Genomic DNA, 22,759 nt, shown 5'->3' on the forward strand with positions numbered 1-22,759 from the left:
CTTGCAGGGCGGCCATGATAAAATGCCTTAGCGGGTCTTGGATACAACTTTCCTGCAAAACTATAACATTCGTGGCTCTCGCTGCCCAAGAGTAGGAAAACAAAGCAGCAATTAAAGACAAACTGGGCCAATTGGTCTCCCCACGGCTGGCCCTGGACTCCCCTTTATTTCCCTAATAGATACCCTCTTTTCCACTCTTCCAGCATATGCACTTCATTCTGAGTCAATAAGTGTTATATCTATCAAGTTACATTTAACACCCCAAGCATTCTGTACCCCTCGTCAGAATACTCATTTGTTGTCTTGAAGCCTTAATGAGACAGTCATCCCCTTGCTCAGCTACACTAGTGTCTTAATTCTACACATTGATTGCATATTTGTGCAAGTTGCTAACGCTTTGTGTCATTTTATTGTGCCATTTTTTTATGTGATTTTACGCTGCCTCTATGCGGATTCAAAGATATTAACGTTTATCTTATGGTGGTAAGATCCACCTTTTTATGATTTTTACGAATCAAATAAAGTATTATCTGCAGTATCTTCACACCACTAGTGCCCAAATATGCTGAGAAGTGTAGTTCACATTCTCACCTACAGGTTCTAACCACTAGCTCTGATGGTCAAGTGATGAGCCCAAGTGGCCACAGGATTCTGGGATCTTTCTAGCTCATGCATGATTGAGCAGCCAAGGTACATATTTGCACCGATATATTTTTCAAACTGACTGCAGTTATGGGCCAGCAGCACTTTCTACATAAGAACATTTTTGGTTTCCTTTCAACTGTAGCGCCATTTGACGAACCTTCACTAATTTAATGGACAATGCGTTTTGGGACACGATGTAAACTCATTCAGGAGTTGGTCATCGGCATTTGAAACATGCTTAACATTTAGAGCCATCACGAACGTAAAACTCAGGAAAACGCACATTACATTATAAGCTTTTCATGAAAGGGGATTGGCTTGAAGGGATTCTTGCCACCTTGGAATGTTTCCGAACATACAAGTTAACGCTCAGGGTAAAAAGAAACCTAAAAAAAAAAGTTAATACATAAAAAAAACTCAAGTGTACTGAGAAGAATATGTTGACCACTCATTTCCTATGTCAGAGCTTTTCAGGCAGAAAAATAAAAAAATTAAAAGCCAATAAAGGACAGCAAACTTGTGAATGTCGAACAAAAAAAAACCAAACAAGAGCAACAGCCACCCTTTTGCTTAAAAAAGTGTGCTGTTTCCGTAAACACAGATCACGAGTTTTATGGCTTTCACACATTTTAGAACTACAAAACCTGAAGTGAATACGCATCCGACACAACACTAAGCAAAACTGAAGTCAAGACTTACACTGGATATTTGCTCTACACATTCCCCCGCCCTCATGTTCACTTACAACAAACTCATAAGCAAATGAAAATTCGCACCCTAGGAATCAAAAGTATTGTGAAAGAAAAGAGTCATCAGGTCAACCTGGCACCAGCCAAAAGGTTGGATATTTTACTCTGGCTTAGTCACACAAACAAAATGTGGGTGGGGCGGACGTTGGAATAGAGAACACGAGAAGCAACAACAAAAAATAAAATCAGTTTATTGTTTTTTACGTCATTGAAGTCACAAAAAAGACATTCTTTCACATAACTGTCACCAGCAACAGTAATAGATAAGCCCCCCTTGGAAATGAAAACTCCGGTCTTTGATGTGAATACAGGCAGGCATGCAGCTCTAGATGTTATGCCCAAGTAAAGCGTGTTCCCTTTCCAACCCAGGGCAGACAGTCTCCTCACTCAGATCCTCAGACATTTCAAACACCCCATAAGAAGCTTACAAAGCCTGCTGCACCAGGGGAACCCGAGCAAACGCCATCGGCAGTGACAAAGAAATGTATGTAAAAGGCAGAATCGAAGAGCCAACGAAGTGGACGAATGCAGTCTGCAGTGGAGTATGTGGCCCAGGGAATTCAGCTCACCCAGAAGGATGAATGTATAGCCTAACATTCGATAGAAACTCTCCTGCCCACCACCCTCACCCACGTGTATAGGGAATCATTGTAGCAAGGACCCTCCATGAATCGTTCCCATGGCTCTTGCTGCCGTCACTATTTGAGGAAATTACAGTCCAGAACTTCTCTAGGCCATTCCATGGAGAAGGGGTCCCAGACCATGCCGGAGGAAGAGATACCAGACTTTCCACTACCAACTTGTGATGAAGCACTGCTGCCAGGATCCTGCCTGAATAGAGCACGGTCACTCTGTGGGGGGTCGGGTCTCAGATTTAGGCTCTGAAAAGAACATGCCGACAGGCATGCCCACAAGGAAAAACAGTCACAACATTATCTGAACATCTCCCTGAGGAAAACATGGCTGCCTGCACCATTCCCAAGCACTCCCAATGAAGATCCAGCTAGGAACACACTTCAACCAGACCCTGAATAAATACTGCAATAAAGACCAATCCTGGGGGTGGGAGAGTTTTTTTTATAACCCATCTCATTTGACCCCTTCAATACCAACATCAAACACACCGACTTCATACACAAGGCACTGTTCAGGTATCACAGCGAAGGACACTCTTATAACCCCCACCCTGTAAACAATGCCTAGCGGCACACCTAGGCCCCGTCCAAGACCGCACCCCTCCCGCCTCCCTTTGTAATCAGCACTTAGGGCCAACACGGTCTCCAATACACTTCACCCACAGACATCAAGATGTTCCCTCTTTGATGTGTCTCGTAGATATACCAGAACCCACTCCAACTTAGACCTGCGTCACCCACCCATAACAATATTGCTCTATTGGACTTCAAGAATAGTCCTCCTCAAGGTCAAATGTAAGATAGTTCCCTCCTCTCAGCCTGGCAACAGGGACTGCATTGGTAGAGCCTACCAATAAGGACCAATGCAGTGAGCACCTGTCCACTTTGGCCAATGGGAGAACATACCAAGGGCCACCCCAGTGTTGTCGCTGTGCGTTTGAGCTTCACTGGCACCCAAGCAAAGACCTCCCCGATAACGGATGCGATAATTCTGTCCATGGTTGTTGTCCCAGTAGACTGTGTGACCACACTGGAAAGAGACACAGAACTCCACATCACCCTGTGGAGCTGGTGCACGAGGAAGCTCCAGATGGAAGGAGAATGTGTCTGTATCAGCGACCCCATAGGTGTGGTGCATGTAGAGGCAGGCGACATCGTGGAAGGTGTGCCACGAGTCGAACGTCACCCGCAACTGCACCTTTTTCTCAAACCCAACATTACGAACCCGGACAGTGCCACTCAGTGAGCATTCCCGGATCAGGGACTGCTCCAAACAGACCTGATCCTGCTGCAGCCGGTTGCGAAACGCCAGGTAGTCTGAGGCGGGCTGTGGAAAGTCCAATGCATATGGTTTGGGAGAGCGAGGCAGTCCCTTACTAGGTGTCAGAAGGTGCGTCAGTGCAAGCTGCAGGTCACAGAAATCCTCTTCCATCTTTGAGAATATGCGTACAGCGGTCAGGGAGAGGCCCTTCATGTCGGCGAAAACCACTCGCTTCTTCTGGCGGCTATGCCCCCAGCCCTCGGTGATCGAACTGGGGTGCAGACAGGGGCGCAGAGGCTTCCGCGGTCTCCCACCCTTTAGGTCCTCATATGTATCCAGCAGCCGGTGAAAGGGTGGGGAGCCCCCGAGGCAGATCCGCATGGCGAAGTCTACTGGCATGGCTGGAACCAGGGTGGGATAACACTGAACCTGGAGGGAGATAGGACAGACATTTAATGGCATTTTATGACAAGCACACTATGCAATCTGCCAAGCTCCCACTAATGCACCAAAAAAACAATACGAGACGCTACACATCTTAACTCTGGATCGACCAGAAGGAAGTTGTGCCAGAGCTTTTAACCTTTCCTCCCAATAATCACTAAATTTTCCACCAACTAGAGTAGACCATATCCACCAACTAGAGTAGACCATCTTAATCACAGACGAGGCTGGCCTCGCTACCAACTCCAACCCCTCATGAAACCTGGATCCAGTCTAAGGACCCCAGCTCTACAGTAACCCTCCAAACTGGTCAAACAAGCTTTATCTAAAGAGCTTCTGCGGCGTCGGAAGCTGTAAAGTTTGGACCAACCTATGTAAAAGCCTGACTATCTTTGCAAGACACTATGTCTTGCTTTATTTTGTCAGACACCGTCCCCCCCTCCTTACTGGAGCCGATGAGGCTATTTTCATTTACTGGAAACAATGCCACCTTTTTATTTTGCTCTCTGGAGACTACTTAACACAAAACACTACCAAGTAAGTACACATGGGAGTAATAGAGACATGAAGGATGTAGAGGATCACGTGGAAAACAGATTGCAGCTAAAAGATATGCACACAAAAAATGCATTGGCAAAGCCAACATGTCTTTAGCCATGCTGTGAGCAGGACTAAAGTATAAGGAACAGTCTATGGCGCAGTCAACAGTGCCATTTTGTAGGCACACGTACTACACTTGCTTACAAAATGGCGTGGGCTTTTTCCATTGACATATCAGATGTATTGTCAAGCAAAAAGAGAAACACATGCAAAGACTCAACACAGAGGGTGCGAGAAGAAACATGGTGTGGATGAAGGGGAAGGAAAAAAACTGGAGACCATAGGTGGAGCCAGGGGTGGGGAGTGAAATGGGCCAGAAAGAAAATGCAGAGGTGAGAACCATTCAAGCTTGGAGTGCAAGAGAGGCACACTTGGAAGACAGCTGGAAAACATGCACACTTGTGTTTAACACAATATAAGTAAGTTGTGGAAGGATACAAGTAAACTGGGCATGCTTCAATGTAGGGACAGACAAGATGGCCATGGCAAGCTATAAAATAAGCAAATAAGAGTGACAATAAAGCCAACCAACGGGCGGCTGCAGGACTATGGCCCTAAAAAGCCAACAAAAGGCCTTTCGCGTCCAGACAGCAGAGGTGCCTGGTAGGCTTGAGCTAAAGAGTAATAAATATGTACACTCCTCCCAGAATACAGCCCACAAAAAGAGTTCAAGCTTAGGTATATATTTACATTAGTTTAATCAGTAAAGCTGTCAAAGCACACAAAACCTTCAAAATTACACATTCACAACCACAACATAAACGTGTGTACATCAGTCTTTTATGAGCAGGCTAACCGGACCCTCGGGCCTGCGCCCTTACCTTACCCGTAAGCTGGTATGTTGAATTGGCTATTACTCAATTACTAAGTCCCTAGTAAATGGGTACACGGGGCTTATAAGTGCCTACGGTTTTAGGCTTTTTTTTACATTGGTCTGTATTTATCCATATTTATTTTGTGCTTTGAGAATAAATGGAGTTGTAAAATTGTATATTTCCACATTTACTTAACCGATAAACATCCACAAATACGTTGCCTGCCGCGTTTTAGCAAATTAAGCAGCCAAATATAGCAACTACACCGACAGATACATATCAGCATTATATCACAAACATATGTTAATATATGCCTGTATTTAGGGAAACATGTTTTAAGCTCCTATTCTGTGTATCTGTTCAGCTGTTGTCCTGGAATTCACAAAAGACAGCATTGCGAGTCACTCACAAGAAGCATAATTTTCAGTATTTTTCTGCCTTTGAAAATAAATAGACCGAAAACAAAATGTTTCCAGCCTGTATTTATCTGTCAAACTCGGTAATAACAGAAACGGAGAGCCTTGCTTTTAAGTTAGAGGGTCCCCTCCAGGAATTGAAACACTGGTTGTGTGACCAGAGTAAAAGGAGACTCCCAGTCAGCCATTTGCAGGCTGGAAGAGCAGCTTTAAATGCCAAAGTCGGGCTAGCAGTTTAAGTGATAGCAAAGCTAGACTCCCCCCTGGTATGTGTGCATGTTAACCCCATTGCAGGTCTATAGAGTCATATGGCAGGGCGCAGCATATCCCATGGGCAGAACATGACCTCTTACTTGGATGACCAAAGTGGGTCATCCAAGTTATCAAACAACTTGTAAAGTGACGCATAATTTGATTACAAGTCTGAAACTAATATAAGTTAGTGTGTAACTTTAGCAAAGTTGCCACTAATACTTCTAGTCCACGGTGCCCATACTGTTCACACAGGGCCATGTCGCCAGGAGAGCTGTCTCCCTTCCTGGGGAGACATACCAAATACTCCGAAGAAAAGATTCAATAGTCGCCTGCTCCGGAAGGTGCCAGCAACCTCCTGCAGGAAGCCACACGGTGTTGGCCCAAAAGTCATGCTACAAAGGAAAAGCTGTCTTCGCAGGGCAAATGAGTGACTCGAGAGAGAGTGGCTGCTCCCTCCAAGTCAATGCAAAGTTTATTGTATACATCACTTAAAACCATAATATAAAAAACATTTAAAAGAATAAAAAAAATACATAATATACAAAATGACAAAGAATGGTAATTCCTTGCAAGTCCCTACAAGAGGGCTAACGCATAGTACCCAAGAAAATTAAAATCTAAAAATATACAAGCAGTTTTAGTTACATTTCGGATAGTTTAAGTATTTGCAAACTTATTTTTGATCCAATTTGAGTTTGTTTTTTTCATAAGAGATAAAATAACTTACCACGTCCATCTTAAACAGTGCAAAATGACCACTCTACAATACCCAATGTCCATGGTACAAAACCCAAGGAGTTATCGGTTCACGATCATCTCAATGCTTTGTTGCGAGCTTGTAAAGGAGTTTTGCCCAGCTTTAAAATATGTGCCTATTCTTGCCACTTTAAGGGGCACCATGGTGCTAAAAATCCAGTTCATTGCTTGGGAGATCGGATGCTCCATTGTTTGAGCAGAGTCAGGAACTTAGGACAAGAGAGGGGAAACTAGTTGCCAAACTGATTTTCTAAGTGTATGTAGCCACACCTCTGGGTTGGGCTTCGGAGCACCACATGCCAGGAAAGGGAACACAATGTACGAGAAGTGGGCAGAATGTGCCACACTCCACATGAAATGGCCACCAGATAGGAGGGAACCTGGCTACCAACTGCATTCTGCTCAAGGACATTGTCTGAGAACAAGTAGGGCACCTTAAACTCAGATCTCGACTGGATGGGAAGAAGGACCAAAGGACAGTACTGCTGCATTGTGAAAACGGCATAGAAAGGTTGTACCAGTATGGCTTGCGTCTGGTGGCTATCAAAGAGGGACTATACCTGCCAGTTCCTGCTCAGGAAGAAGACATCCCAGAGCACAGCCAACACCAATATTTTTAGAGCCAGCGAGTCTTGTCAGAGTACATAAGTGACCTCCAGAGGATAAGTTCTCAACCCCGAAAGGATGGACTTGTGACTGATACTGGGCGGCGAGTAGTACAGTGGTGACTGGAATTCAGCCAGCACAGAGAGGACTCAGATGGACGTCAACCCAGTGACCAGGATCGCCATGCCACATCGCGCACAACCCTTTACGCAACACTGAGTCAGCCCAGCTCGCGAACAAATTAAATCATATACCACCCAACACGTTCTGACTTGATCCATTTGCTAAATCTAACTACTCCCGGAACGCCAGGTCTTTAAACTATATGCAGAGTCATGCATAGCTAAATGTATATTTATACAACCCCTGCACCCCAAAATTAAAAAGAAAAAAAGATTCTCAACGCCCAATCCTGTATCACAAAACCAACATAAGGGATTCTAGAATGTTCCTAGAAAGTGTAGTTAGGTTTGCTTGGGTTTTGAGAGATTAGGCAGGACCACAGGAATTACGCGTTAGAGAAGGACCAATTAAAGCAGCAGGACTTATGTAATATTACAAATTGTGCAGAAGTATGCCACATAACTACCATCTTTACAAATTGTCTGGGCAAAGATTTTCCCTTATTAGAACTAGTCCAACCAGCAATAAACACTTGGAAAATAACTTGTCAAACTTTGGGGAGGGCCTTCCACTAAGTTTGAACTCTAACCGTTATTGTAACTTCTGATACATTTGAGATAGAAAGTATTTTTAAACTCTTGAGATGGATTTTGGGGCCAATGCGGTAAAACTGGTAGCTGCAGAACGACACAATTCCAGTGGACCTTTCCGTTAAGACATTTTTCGCCAGACTGCGGAGTACCTGGCGGACTTAGTGGAAAAATCTGGACTGACATTTATGACGTACGCAGATGATTCTCAGATCATATTCAAGCTGTCAGAATCCCACCCATCATCTCCGTCTCTGCTCAAACAAGGTCTCCTGAACATCTTCAACTGGATGACTATGAACCAGTTGAAATTAAACGGAGACAAGACAAGGATCCTCCTTATGGGTAAGCAGCCCGATCTATGGAATGCCTCACATTGGCCTTCCCAGATGGGAAATCTTCCTACACCAGTCTCCCATGCTAGGAACTTGGGGGTAATCTTGGACAACTCGTTGACCATGAAGCAACAGGTCAGCAAAGTAGTTGGACTCTGAGCCATTTTAGGATGGTGAAACAAAGATACTATGGATGCTGCCCATCTCCACGCAGAAAACAGTAGTCAACGCCTTAGTTACATCTCGGCTTGGCTACGGGAACATCTTGTACCTAGGTGCCAACAAAGCAATCATAAAGAGACTTCAGATGATACAAAATGCGGCTGCACGGATTCTTTGCCATATACCTAGAAATACCCGCGTGTCCCCCTACTTGCGTGAACTTCACTGGCTCAGGGTGGAAAACCGCATTAGATTTAAGACCCTAAACTACATGTTTAAAATAAAAGCAGGCACTGCACCCAAATACCTGCAGGCATTAGTTCATCCTTACATCCCAAAAAGAAACCTATGGTCACTCTCAGCAGCAACTTTTTGCGTGCCCAGATTCAAGCTCTCCAGAATGGGAGGGAGATCCTTTGCCCATCAGGGTCCATCCATCTGGAACGCACTACCTCTCCATATACGCAAAGAGGGGAGCTACTCCAGGTTCAGGAAAGAAATAAAAACCTGGTTGTCCGATCAATAACCCCGAATGACCTAAGCTGATAGTTCTCCATCATCTGTGCTGTGTCCTTTGACGCTGGGAAACCCTTTTTGGGTAGCTGTTGCGCCTTACAAGTTAAATAAATAAATAAATAAGATAAACTGTTCATAATGGTGAAGTTTCAATACTGCTGCCAGGTTGCATTTGAAGTTATGGGGTGTTTGGTGCTAAAAATAAGCCAATAAAAAAATGTGCGTTTTCCCTTCAAACGGAAGGTTACAGGCACTTGTACAATCAGCCCTCCCAATCTGAACAGGCAGGAGCAGTGCAAGCTTCTCCAACACAAAAGGGTACAGTTGGTGCATAAGTAGTGCTCCTCACACAAAATTACTACGATGTCTTGGGGCAGCAACACAAGCTTACCTTACAGAAAGAACATGAGCAGGAGAAGTCCAGCCTACGGGCATGGCCTACTATGGAGGCCTCCCGATTCAAACTGTGCAGGGAAGAGCGAGGGCACGATTGTCCTCCTTGGAAACCCATGCTGCACTCCATTATCTCGTGCATGCCTACAAGGCCGGCCCTGCATACCATACCATAAGCGCTGCCTCTACTACACGCCCCCCAGACATCCCTTTTCAACTGGCCCTGGCTACCATCCCATCGGAACACCAGACCTTGACTGGAGTTAGACCCTTATCCTACCTCGCTGCGCAGATCTGCAACGCCATGCCTCTAAATATCAGGCAATCAGTCACTGCCCCAATTCGGTGAGGACTGCAAGACATGGCTCTGTAACTGAACCTCAGATTCTACCCCCCCCCCCCCCAACATGACCCAAACGTGTTAGTAGCGCTTAAGACAACCAGATTTATTTTATCTACTGCCCACGTCATCTTAGCTTGCCCTTAGTAATGAATGAGGCACCTCAGTGGCTCTACCAAATTCAGCACTATGCTTAAATGTGAACCTAGTAGCCCACCAGCCTCGCTGGCAGCCCTTGGGGCCTCAGACTTCCTCCGCTTCAATAGGCCCCAAGGGCTGCCCTTCTAGGGGAAGAGAGGCACGCATTACTCCATCAAGGAATCCTGTGTGCGTGGGTGCCGGGTGTGGACTGCACTACCCCACACCTTTTTAAGACCCAGGGACTGGCTGCCTATAAGAGCTGGGATTCTGGCTGGGTGCTTTCTCCATCTTTTCAGAGTCGAAAAAGTAACACTCAGTCGTCATGGTACCAGGATGCACCGACCCTCCCCTTCCGGAGCAGGAGGACGCCCACCCCCACACAATGATAAATCAGCGCCCCTGCAGGCTCCTCTTTTCAGTGACACCACTTATTCCGATCGCAGATATCGCCAACAGCAGTAGTCTTCAAACGTCTTGTAAAAAAGTCACACTCCCCTCAATTATCTTGTTACTTTGGCAATGTTTAAATATGTATATTTTAACATTGCAGTTCTGTTCTCCCTTTAACAAACTCCTCCCAGTCAGGACATACACGTTATTAGTGAAAGACCATTATAGACTGTCTTAAAGCCGCTTTGTTTATCCTTTTAAACGAAAGCATGGTGTTTCTTGTCCTGAGGTTGCTGCCTCCACATGGGAACACTTGAGCCCCCAGTTAGAAGAACTCAGGCCCTGGGTTACTTTGCCACGCAGACCATTTAACACCTCCTCGACAACTCCGCCAGTAGCCCCTTTTAAGAGCCCCCACCCCTCCTCTCAGCATTGACTGCATCCATTTAAATACAGCTCACCACTATTCGCTGACCAACCGCCTTACTACTACAAATCATTTAAATACCCCCTGAACCCTCAAAATAGAGTATCCCATTAAACTCCGCATCACAACCATCTCATGCGCCACCCCGGCCCAGAACTCTCGGCCACCCTGGATACTGATGAGGTAATAGAGGGGCACCAGACCAGGCCTTGACGCTGCCCCAAATCCAGTCACAGCATAACCGGCGGGCCAGGCCAGGGGTGCAACTAAAGCCCAGATCGCTATAGAGGACCCAAGACAAGCATTAAGGGAACGAGAGCTAAGATGCGTGGTTCGTTTGAGTACATAATGGGGACGTCGATTCCAGGTCATGGATGCATGGTTGGAAAAGGCACATTGTCTTTTCTTTTCACACTTTTGAGTATGTGAGCTTTAACTCCTCCTCTGAAATCATTCTGGAGGAAACGGTTTCCTTTTAATAGAGCGCATTTACCAGGCTGCCTTTAGGGCGAGGTTGGTGTTCAGATCCAATCCCAGTGACTTGGCAATCAGTGAAAATTGATGCTTAAAGCAGTCAACATTACTGCCATTAAGCAAAGTCTGTACCTCGCTTCTTCTTGGAAAAGTACTAAATTCTGTATTGTTTGGGCAGCTCCTCAGGTGGGGCACCGTGTGGCTCCACGCCGAAGCTGAAGATAAGACCACACTGGACGTGTGGGAGGCTTTTTTTAAGTGGCGGTTTTGTAGTGTGTCCCACGCCCGTCTCTGAACTATTCTTAACAGTCAGCAATCCGATAACCGGGCAAACAAACGAACAACCACAACCCCCATACAGTCAATCTCTACGAGGGGTGATATTCAGTACCTCAGGGCACCAAACTGGGGAAGCAGGTCATTCCGGTTCAGACGGAGTTTCCCTCACAATATGTTTTACTAGCGGGGGGGGGGGGAATTAAACAGAGCCCTCCCCCAATCAATTACACACGTAAAACCCCGACTGGCTTACTGGGGGCAGGAGCAGAGCATGAAACAATTAGCAGAAAATTAACGAGGTTCAGATAGAAAAGCGCCTGATCTCAAAAGAAACTCAGGTCTCAGGGGAATAAAGGGACCGGTAGCTCTGGAAAACCTCGCGGGCCTTCGCTTGCCACTCGTGTCACTTCCAGGCTTGTGGGGTATTTCGGAGTTATCGGTAATACGGGTTAGTCCTCGGGCGGAAGAGATAGGGGCAACAAAGCACGCCATCTTTCACTGTAGATGGCCAAATAACTCTGGATAGATGATTTTAGGTACTTAAAAAAAGTTTAGAAACAAATGTGGGAAATGCCGTATTTTGGCGATAGGGGGGGGGGGGGGGTTATATGAGTCTAAAATAAGTTGCTTATTTTCGCTTCGACGAGAGTCATCTTCCAGAACGTTTTCCTTAACACTGGAAGCCACCGGATTACTACAGGATTAAAAAAAACAACTGCACTTCTCTTGGCCACTTCACCTCAACTCACACCACAAACCCTAAAGAATACTCATCCTGGTACTGAAAGAAAACTTATCCGGCTCCACATGTTGTTAGTTGTATCCCTTCGATTAACTCGCGGGCAGTAAGGTTTTGGTCAACTCGTTAGGTGTGACGCATATAGCTTTGTGCAGTGAAGTGCCCGCTTTTAAAATGTACAATTAATTTACTCAGAGCCCCAGGGATTCAATGATTCTTTCTGAGTCCAAATACTCACACCCACCCCCCAGGCAAAATACCCGTCTCTCTCACACATTAGACAATACCATTCGAATACCTGGACCCCGCGCACACCCGGTAAGCCAGCCCCGTTTCTGCTATCAGTGTCCAGCCTCCGTTCGCAGCTCCCCCCCCCACACTCACCTCCTCCGCTGCGCCCGCTCTCGCCCCGCGCCGCGCACTCTGAGGCAGATAGAGTGAACTGCGGGACCGCTGGGCTCAAGAGGAGGCGTCACGTGACGTTCGACCGCCGCCCAATCAGAGCCTGCGCCCACAGCAAGCAATCCAGACCCCCCGAGGGCGGAGCCATTTGCAATGTTATGAGGAGGGGGGAGGGGCTCGACCAGAACATTCCAAGATAGTTTTAAACTCAGGGTCACAAGTCGTAACCTTCATCATTATAGTGGACGTCGTGTTGCTGTTTAGTAACTATGGCTGTGCACAACACTGCACTGTAAACTCGCTTTAGCAGTGTGTGGATGAGAAAAACATCCCTTATGTTAGTGTGAAGAAACCCCACAGGAGGCACAGGCATGTGCGCAGCTCGGAGGGTATAGTTATTAGCTCCTGTGCACTATTTTGATATGGCCGCTAGCATTGTACTCTTATTAGTGTGATCACAACCTATAGGCTGTACAATATACTTACAGTGTGAGCTTTAAACTTCAATGCGCACTCCCCCTGTGAGCTCCATTTGGGTGTGTACACAGTATCACTGTGTACACGCAGTGAATAGTTCACGTATAAGGACAAGTTTCAGTGTATGTGTACCACACGTGTGTAAATTGTCACGAAGTACCTACACCCTTTTCCGTTGAGTAGGGTGGCTAAACCTTTATAAAACAAAAGATGATGGTGGGGGGGGTTGTATAGTTCACGAAGCATGCACACAAAGACCTGCACTAACACACACGTGTCACCCCAATGACAGAGTGATGATGTGAGCCAATGGTTTGGAGTGGAAGGCGTCATCCTTTCCCGTCTGGTGACGAGTGTAGCACTTATAGAACATTTCCAAATCTCTGCTGTAATATTGTTTCCTAAATTCATCAGTACAAAGCGGCAAGAGCCGCAGCGCCTCATAGGAAGAGAGGGGACAGGGCTGCTGAGTCACATCCAGTGCTGGAAGGGTATGAAAAACCATACACTGGGTTTCAGTGTGCAGCAGAGAAAAGGGCGTGGATTCTCGCGAGGCAGACTGGTGAAATCAGGGTCTGACAGTCAACAAATACATTTATTTAAAAGAAAAGAAATTGGCTGTTCCAGCTTATTCGTTCCCAGAGAGGCTGCGTTTAAAATCTCTCACAGGGTTAAGACACATGCTGCACGGTGCTTACAACTGAAATACAGAGGTGCAGGTACTCCTTGCCCCAGAGTACCTGTTTTCTGCTGGGAGGTGACTGTATTCTTCCTTTAAAACAATTGGAGCAGTACTGAGAAGTGCTGGTACTATCCCTTCCAAGTTAAGAAATTACAGATAATTAATGTGTCTGCTGCAAAGCACATATTGTAACACGCAGATCACAGAACTGTATTTTATGTAGATAGGAAAGTGGGTTGCTGCTTTAGGCACAGAGATCTTTTGTCATTTCCAGTTCATAAGTTGCGTTGTTAATATAGCACAGTGAGCTATGAACCTGCATCAAGGACCTGCAAGCAAACTGCAAGTCATAGAATGAGAGCCTTATTGTTTTTACTCAATCTATTGTTATTTTAAGTTTGCAAGACGGATTCCTTTGGGCAGTACAGACAACCTCAATCACTGCACTACCTCTTAAATCCTGACTTTGTGATTCTCTCGATTATGCACTCTTAACATGTAATATATACAAATATGGACAATATGCGACTTCTACCCCATATAATCTTCATTAACCTTTGTAAGATTTCTTGCACACTGATTTACAGATTTGTTTGATGTATTGTCTCTTTGTGTGTTAGGTAAGGGGCACTGACATTCGAAACACACAAGCTGATGGGCGGAAAGTTGCACAATGGCAAAACATTCACCCCCAGTCACAGATCTGGGTTTAATCCACCGTTATTTTGCTCACCAAGCCACCCCAGTTCAGATATTGCCATTTGCAAATCAGTCTTGACCCTGTGCCTCATGGGAACAGTCCAGACTGAACTGCCAAGCCATGTCTTCCCTGGCCCGGAATCAAGCATCCTAGGACTGGTTTCTGGCTGTCAGCCGTCTTCAGCAAGGATAGCCTGACTCCAGTGGCGCAGTGAGCACGGGACCCACGTCTGGGCATACCCTTCCCACATAGGGTGAACAGCAAAACACACAAGCTGATGGACAGAAAGTTGCACAATGGCAAAACATTCACCCCCAGTCACAGATCTGGGTTTAATCCATCGTTATTTTGCTCACCAAGCCACCCCAGTTCAGACATTGCCATTTGCAAATCAGTCTTGACCCTGAGCCTCATGGGAACAGTCCAGACCGAACTGCCAAGCCATGTCTTCCCTGGACCGGAATCAAGCATCCTAGGACTGGTTTCTGGCTATCAGCCGTCTTCAGCCAGGATAGCCTGACTCCAGTGGCGCAGTGAGCACGGGACCCAAGTCCCCTATATAACCACTTCCTGTGGAGAATAGGCATAATCCTGACCCAGAGTTCTAGTTCTTCCAAATCCAAAATGGTGAGACATTTCTTGGCTGTGCACTTCAGGTGGTCAACTTAGGGGTATGCCTAGCCTGAAAGTGCAACACAGTTACTGACTATCACATTTTCCACCTGCTCTGTTGCTTAATGGGCCAAAGGGCAGGGGCAGGCATTCCCCAGGTCTGGGGGAAATCCCTTGCCACATATCAAAGGCGGTTGTCGCTTTGAAGGCTCTTGTCTTGATATGCTAATTCACTAGCCATCCTGCTGGAGGAGATGTTTCTGGCCACTGAGAGCATGGGCAGTCACCTACTGGTGGTCAGCAACGAGTGTGTGGTGGCAGACTGAACAATGCCAGTCAGTCAACACACTAGAGGACTAATAGGTTCTCAGTGGGCACCTCTAAGGTGCCCTCTGGGTGCTTGTCACTATAGATCCGATACTGACATCAGTATAGATTTATTGAGACAAGGTGTTTTATACCAAACACCATTATTTTCAGTAAAGACATTATATAGCTAGGTAACTCGTAATGACCAGTGGCTAGTACATATACTTGAGATAGCTTCCTGATAACTTGCAATGTCTTAGTAACGAAACTAAACATCACAGGGCCATATCTGCTCATACAGATGTGCCCTCACATGCATTATAGTGCACCCTGCAATAGGGCTCTGAGGCCTGCTGTAGGGGTGACTTACATAAAAGACATGCAGTGTACCTGGGCATTGCACACAGGGTGTGTGTAATGTGCTTTCTGGAGGGCTTGCACCCTTTCATGCATCCTGCAATGGCAGTCTGCATGTAGTCTTTGTGTGGGTTCCTTAGGGTGGCATAATGCATGCTGCAGCCCATAGGGAAGAAAACTTTAGCAAGGTGTGAAACAGGAACATTGAGAGAAAGGTGTGAGAAAAGAGATACACTGGACATAAAAGTAGAACATGAAACTGGAGAGAGGAGGAACATGGAGAAGAAAGAAGAAGAGTAAAAGAGGTTCGAGAGGGTGGGGAAATGAGTAAGAGAACTAAAACTCCCTAGGAAGAGGAGGACGAAAAGAGAGCGAGGCAAAAGATAGGAGGAGAATATAGGAAACCAATTCTGAGTGGAAAAATGTATTGTAGCGAAGTAAGCAGGAAACACCAGACGAAACAGGAGGATAAACACCCCTATTCAGAGTATGTCAGATGGGATTCTGTGTGTATGGGGTCTTCATTGATCACTCATTCCTAATACTGTGCTTTTTCTGATAAGTGCGGAGAGCCAGTATGCTTCATAGAGAGTTGCCAGACCTATGTATTTGTCTGGGAGTAGCTAAAGGTGACATTTGGGAGAGCTCCCGCTTTAGGTTTCCTGTGTGTGGGACTTCAACACCAAAGGTATGAACACCCTATCCATGCTACCCAAAAAGAGAGTAGGTAGTGGACCATTTTACCTGTTCCCTCCTTCAGTTTCCTTTACTGGTCTTTAAACAACGCACTTTTGCAATCATAAATGCAAATAAGGCAGCAGGGAAAACAGTAGACGAAGATAAAGAGAGGCAGATGAATAGAAAGATGGGAAAGAACATGGGATAGAGTGAAAAAAAATATATAAAAGATAGGAGCGATCTAAAGAAAGGGGTGAGGCAAGGAATTAGAAAGGCAGGTGTCTAGTGTGGTGTTTAGTAGTTGCCTTATGGTGAATAATTCCTTCCTTTCACTTTGACTATTGTCAGCCTTGCTGTGGCACTGTTGATTTCACTACAAGGGAAATGTGACAATACAGCTGTAGGATTGCAAAGTCTCCCAACTACTGAATATCTAGATAGATGATCCTTTCAATTTGTACAGTCAAAACATTGAAGAATTGGACAATTTTGGCTTCTCTCAAATCACTCACAAGGATATTGCTGCAACTTATTCTCCATGATTTTAGGTGCAGCCACCTGTCGTCTGTCCATTAAAAAAGCCCTTTGAAGTCTGATCTTAACGAAGGCAATCACACGTTGTATATACTACACCATGTTTCTGTCGCGGTTCTAGATCCGCTCGGCGAATGGCCAAATCCTCGGAAGCGAAGAAGGACCTCCACTCTCCCTCTGGGTACCACCAGATCCGGCTACAACCGGGTTACTAGTTAACTACCTGTAGGAGAGAGAAGAGTCAGCTCAGGACCACCAGGGTGAAGGAAAGGCAAGGTATTCCCAGGAACTTCAGGAGTACCAAGTATAAGCGTTGATGCCCTAATATGAGACAAACAGAAAGCAAAAACAGATAACACTAGCTGTAAGTATCTCAATTTTTATGCCTACTACCCCCATGCACTATACCCTTTCCCCGGTTTTGTACTCTCTCAGACTCCCCATCGACAACAACGAGGATGCACTGTAGGATGATCAGGAATCCACACAGGAAGGTGCAAGTGATCAGCGTAGTAACTTCTCACAACCACAGAGAATACTAACGTTCAGGTATTTACACATTTCAAGCTTCTAAGGATTCCTTTAGAACGAATGTCCACACGAGAGAGAAGAAATCCTTCAGCTGGGGCAATATAGGGCAACTGAACTCAAGGACTGCTCAAAGGCTATGAAGGCGCAATAACTCACTCAAAGCGCCCAGGTTAAAGAAATAACCGCCACAACTGAAGCAGCAACGCCAACTCGGCGTTCTAACAAAAGGGTAGTGCGCGCGCAGCACTAAAAGCAAGGCGCGAGTAGGCTAAAAAGAATCCCTGATAAGACTCGCCACAAAATAAATGAGGATAATGAAGGAAGCGCCGAACGCGCGCTAGTAGCTTTTCACAAATGCAAAACAAATGAGGGTGAACAACAAGGAAGGAGTCCGTCCGAAGTCGACAGGAACCTAGGCAGGAATTCCAGCAAGCGAAACAAGAATCCAGGAAGCGTTCTGAATGAGAAACATAGGCTGGGAGGTGTGGTCCACCAGGAAGAAGGTTGCCAAGCCCCTGTGCTTGGGAGCACGCTTTCTTTAATGCCCAGGTTAGTCATGTGAACAGGTCTGCAAGTGGACACAATCAATTCCCCCATCTAATGCATTCTGGGTGTTGTAGTGTTATATTAATTAACAAGCAAGAGCATCACGCTAACGCGTAACAGTTTCCAACTCCCTCTTTGGCAGGGTTGGAATTTTTTATTGATTATATAGGTCCTCCTTATCTGCTCCCAGCAGCTATACTGGTCGGATAATAGTTTCATTAACTTGTCCTCTGAAGAACAAGTTATCTATCTTTGGTAACTGTATCTGGTAGATACAGGATCTAGCAGCAGATTCCTTACTTTAGAATCCTCAGCCAGGCAAGAGACTGGATCCGGAAATTTGTTTCACAGCACGTCCGCGGGTCGGTAGAGGGCACAGCACAAATCCGTATCGACGTCCCTATGCAAAGTGATATCAAGGGAGTTCATATAACCCCCTCACCGACAGTCTGACGTCAGTGTCTTCCGTGACTGTCTTCCACACTCAAAACGTTAAGCCACATACAGAAACTGCCTAGTGAAAGTGTGCAAAAATGAAAGATACCATTGTGTCAAAAAAGCACTGAATATAATTCAGTATGTGGATATAATAAGTGCTGTTTAAATGCTTTACACTTGTTTCTTAGTTTGGTAGGTGAAGTCTCATAACTACAGTTTAGAGACCAAAAAGGACTCCGTTGGCACAGCGAGGATGGTAATGCATAAGACATTTGGGGCTAGATAATGTCTCTACTAGACACAGCGTTACCGAAGGTAAGTTACTTGTTCATCTGATAGAGACATCTGGCTGCAGATGCCTTACTTTAGAATCAAATACCAAAGCATACCATCCCCGGAGGAGAGTCTGCGAACTGCGACCACTGAAAGCCTCCAACTATAACAATGTCAGTCTACAACCAGAGAAAAAGACCAGACTGCCATAATAATGTAGGTGAGCAATAACATACTTTACAAGTTTACAAGTTAAAAAAAACTGTAGAAGAACCACAGATAAGGAAAGTCACAAAACATTAAAGAAGCATGAGAATAAAATGTTCCAAGTTAGTATGACAACTGTGGTAGTAGCCAACCAACAAGATGAATAGAGAAGTATTTGCATCCTTAAGGGGATTCGAACCCATGCATGTTCACTGCATAAGCACTGTGGAACGAACCGCAGCAAGAAAGGTCATAAAGACATTGAAGGCATGGGAAGAACGTTACCCATGATAGTATGACAACTATGATAACTCTATAAAATAAAGCTATTGTTGTACGTATATAGAATCGAACAGTGTGTTCGAAACTTGTAAGACACGGAACAGGTATCTAAGTTATAAACCTCAGAAAGAAGGAAAGCTGAGTCTCTGAGATATGAAACTGCGACCAAAAGATTAAACACAGGCTCTACAATGGACGCATAGTTCGGTAAGCCACTAGACCCGAAAATAGCAGTTAGGGGTATAGAAGCATTCATATCCCTAGCGAGATAATACAAAGACCGCTAGGATATTTCCAAGAAATACACTGACATAGGAGTAATTAAATAAATAAATAACCACCTATGTATAGAAAAGATAAATATAAGAAGTAGAAAGAAAGGAAAGCCAAATAATCAGCCAGACAAGGCTGACTAAATAGTATGGAAACAATAAAGGCCATTATACCAAGTAGGAAAGCAACAGCCATCCAAAACCTCAGCATAATGCAAAGTCCCTGAGACAGCTTCAGCAAGCTATAGTGTTAAAAGTTTAATAAGATGAAAAGAATGCAAAATAAACATTGAAGCTTAACAAAAGCCAAGATTAGTACATAATCTTACAATATGAATAGAGACCCTTTTCCAGATGATGTTGAAAAAATCTCCCATATTGAAACTTGGGAATTTGAAAAGATTCCATAATAAAAAATTGGAGTGATCTATAAAATAAACATCAATATGTCTATGTCATTTAGGGACCACATCTCGCAAGGGCAAACCTAACAACAACAACTAGAGTCCAGTAAATGATTAAAAGAGATGTCAGTTAGAAGAGCAGCGATCCAATAAGAAAAGAATAAAAGCCATCTACAAAAAGTCGAAGCTATTAGGCAAACGTCTAGTCCACTCATGGACATGTGTAGAAATACCTTCAAAGATAAGAAACTGTATATCATTAGAGGGGAATGATCTTCAGAAAGAAGGACTCTTAGAAAAGAGACAAGAGTATTAAGTAACCTTCATAAAGAAGGAGTAGAATCGAAGAGACACATCTCACTGGAGACCAATATTAACATGACATAATCCCAGGAAAAGAAACAATCCTGACCAAGGAACATGTACAAACCAATCATGTCTACACGAAGGGGTGGAAAACCCAATCAAATAGCAATGGCTACAAAACAGAACTTGAAAAGCAAAACGCAGAGGGTTTGAAGGCTCACACGAAAATAATCGTGTGACCTCAATGATCATATATACTAATACTCCCATGGAGGTACAAATATAAAAAAAAAAACAACAAGGGGTACCAAACTGCACAAATGTATGATTGTAAGCCAGATAAATAACTAGACACGGGTAGTACTCTGTACACTCAAACGAGGTTCCAATAGATTACAAGTTGAGAATCCCAACTCAACATATGTATATTTAGAAATGCGGACACAGCATACAAAAGGTACTCCACCTAGAGTACAGAAACATACCATGAAGGTATCAACTCTTGAGCTTGAGCCCTTCTGCAGAGTAAAGCAAACTGCAACACCTGTATACCAGGTATCAATCAAAAACTAAGCACAAATAAACAGCTGAAAAACTGTTTACGACACAGCTGAAGGAAAAAGGCACCACTTGTGCACCAAGCAGTAATAGTAATCCAGAAAACCAAATAGTGTGGAATATTGTGTAAACAACACAACTGTACTGTAGAATAAATGCACTAGTTAGAAAGAAAGACATGCCTAAGTGTCTTTATCACACTGTGCAGCACTAAATCCTTGCAAAGCTGAGTTAGCATGCACACTAAATAAATGTATACCATCAAATGGCATATCTTTCAGGCTATGCTATACAGTCTCTGAAAACCCAGTCCAATGTAGCCAAGCATGTCTGAACAGTACAACTGACTGAGCCATAGCTCTACCAACAGAATCAGTGGTGTCCATACCACATTTTATGGTGAATTACGCAGCCTCCCGGCCTGCATGCACCAACTGTAGCTGTTCACTTCTGACTTCCTTCATGAGACAGGGCATAAGTCCCATAACGAATGGTAAAACCTGCTGAGAATACATGTAGTATTCAACGACTGTGATGCCGCACTAACAGAAGAGAAAATATTCCTTCCACAACTTTCCAGCCATCTGGACTCAGTGCTTGATGGAACCACAGGGAGGACATTTGGGTCCGCAGAGGCTGTTGCTAGTTGCACCACCAGACCTTTTGTGGAGGGATGTTTCAAGAGACAATCAGGGTCTCCAGGGCCGAGGCCTATGAGATATAGCCTGGTCTACTGACATTCCTGTTACCGGTCTTGCCCAAGCCCCTAACAATATGTTGTGGAGAGACTCATTATAAGAATGTAAGGGCTCCTCTACCGTCTTACCCTGGTGGAGAACATCCACCAAAAGGTCTGTGGACAATTCCATGATGGGAGCTGGAAATGTAAGACAACAGCTGCCCTCCTTAATGCCTCAGCAAATGAGGAACTCACCTCTGTTGCCATACAATTGGAGAAAGCAAATCTGAAACTGGGGAGGACGGAAGACCACTAGCCTCACCCAGGTTAGTCAGCCAATATGCCTTCTGGGGCGGCTGCGCAGTATTGTCCAAAGGGTATTGACACCCTATAGTCTCCCCTTTGCTTTCCAAACTGTGCATTCCAGTAGAAGGGGCAGAAACAGGCTGTAGAGGGGCAGGTGAAGCGTTGTGTAAAGGGGACGGCTCCATCAGCGCTGCATCCGATGCCATGCGGCGCAGTGTAGATGTTGAGAAGAGTACTTGGTGCAGCGTCGATTGGCACCGTCGATACCACAGGCTGACTTGACTCTGAAGCCAAAGACCTCTGAAGGGCTGTATACCGGCACCGCCTCAAATCCGATAACGGATTCAGAGGGCCCAACTGGCACCGAGTCGAAAACGCTTTCAAGGATCCAGTAGGGGCACAGCCCACCTCCTTGGAGCTAAAAAGCATGCCTAAGGGGAATTGAGGCCCACGGACTTTATGCAGGGAAACGTAATAATCCTGCATTTGGACTACAGTCGACCGTGCCCCAGGATATGTAGGGAGGCGTGGGTGGAATCTGAAGAATACTCTACAACTGAAGGTTGGGAGGCAGCATCAGAAACGATTTACATTTTTACCATTGGTGCTTCTGAGCCTCCCTCGACAGAGAGAACCCCTCACTCGGATGGTTCATTGACCGGTCTCTGGACTTCGAAGAGGACTGACAACGCTGCAGTGCTTTAGATAGGCAGAAGTTTCCTTCAGCGCTCTCTAAAGGCCTTTGGCCGAAGACACTGACAGGATCCGCACTTCTCTGTATCATGGTAGTCTCTCAGTTACCACAAACAGATGGTATGAGGATCTGTGACTGACATCTGTCTGTCACAAGATCCACAGGGTTTAAACCCTCAAGGCATTGCAAATAGCACACTGTTTTTTACAAACAAAAGTAGCGATGGGCTGAAAAACGCCCCCCTCACCGCTCCAGATCCACGTTTCAAGCACGGAAAAGAAGGAACTGTTGTCATTGCGTTGGCAGAGGGGGCGGAGGAGGTTATATGAACTCCATCGCGGTGCCCTCTTCTGATGCATGGACGTCCTGTGGAAAAGTTTTCAGATAAGGTCTTGCGCCTGGTGGAGGATTCTAAGGTAAG

At 45.2% G+C, this 22,759-nt stretch overlaps 1 pseudogene across 2 annotated transcripts; it reads right to left on the reverse strand.

The window, feature by feature from the left end:
- Positions 1-1,569: 1,569 nt before the first annotated feature.
- LOC147683122 (protein phosphatase 1 regulatory subunit 3C-B pseudogene) lies at positions 1,570-12,584 on the reverse strand (annotated as a pseudogene). Of its 2 annotated transcripts, none has more exons than XR_015300924.1 (2): positions 12,476-12,584; positions 1,570-3,719 (listed from the first exon to the last, which is right to left on the reverse strand). The product of XR_015300924.1 is annotated as a protein phosphatase 1 regulatory subunit 3C-B pseudogene, transcript variant X1 (transcript). The 2 variants fall into 2 exon arrangements; XR_015300925.1 differs by lacking the exon at positions 12,476-12,584 and adding an exon at positions 12,390-12,458.
- Between the last annotated feature and the right edge of the window lie 10,175 nt (positions 12,585-22,759).

This window comes from Lissotriton vulgaris, chromosome 11 (assembly GCF_964263255.1).
Source record: "Lissotriton vulgaris chromosome 11, aLisVul1.2, whole genome shotgun sequence".
NCBI lineage: Eukaryota > Metazoa > Chordata > Amphibia > Caudata > Salamandridae > Lissotriton > Lissotriton vulgaris.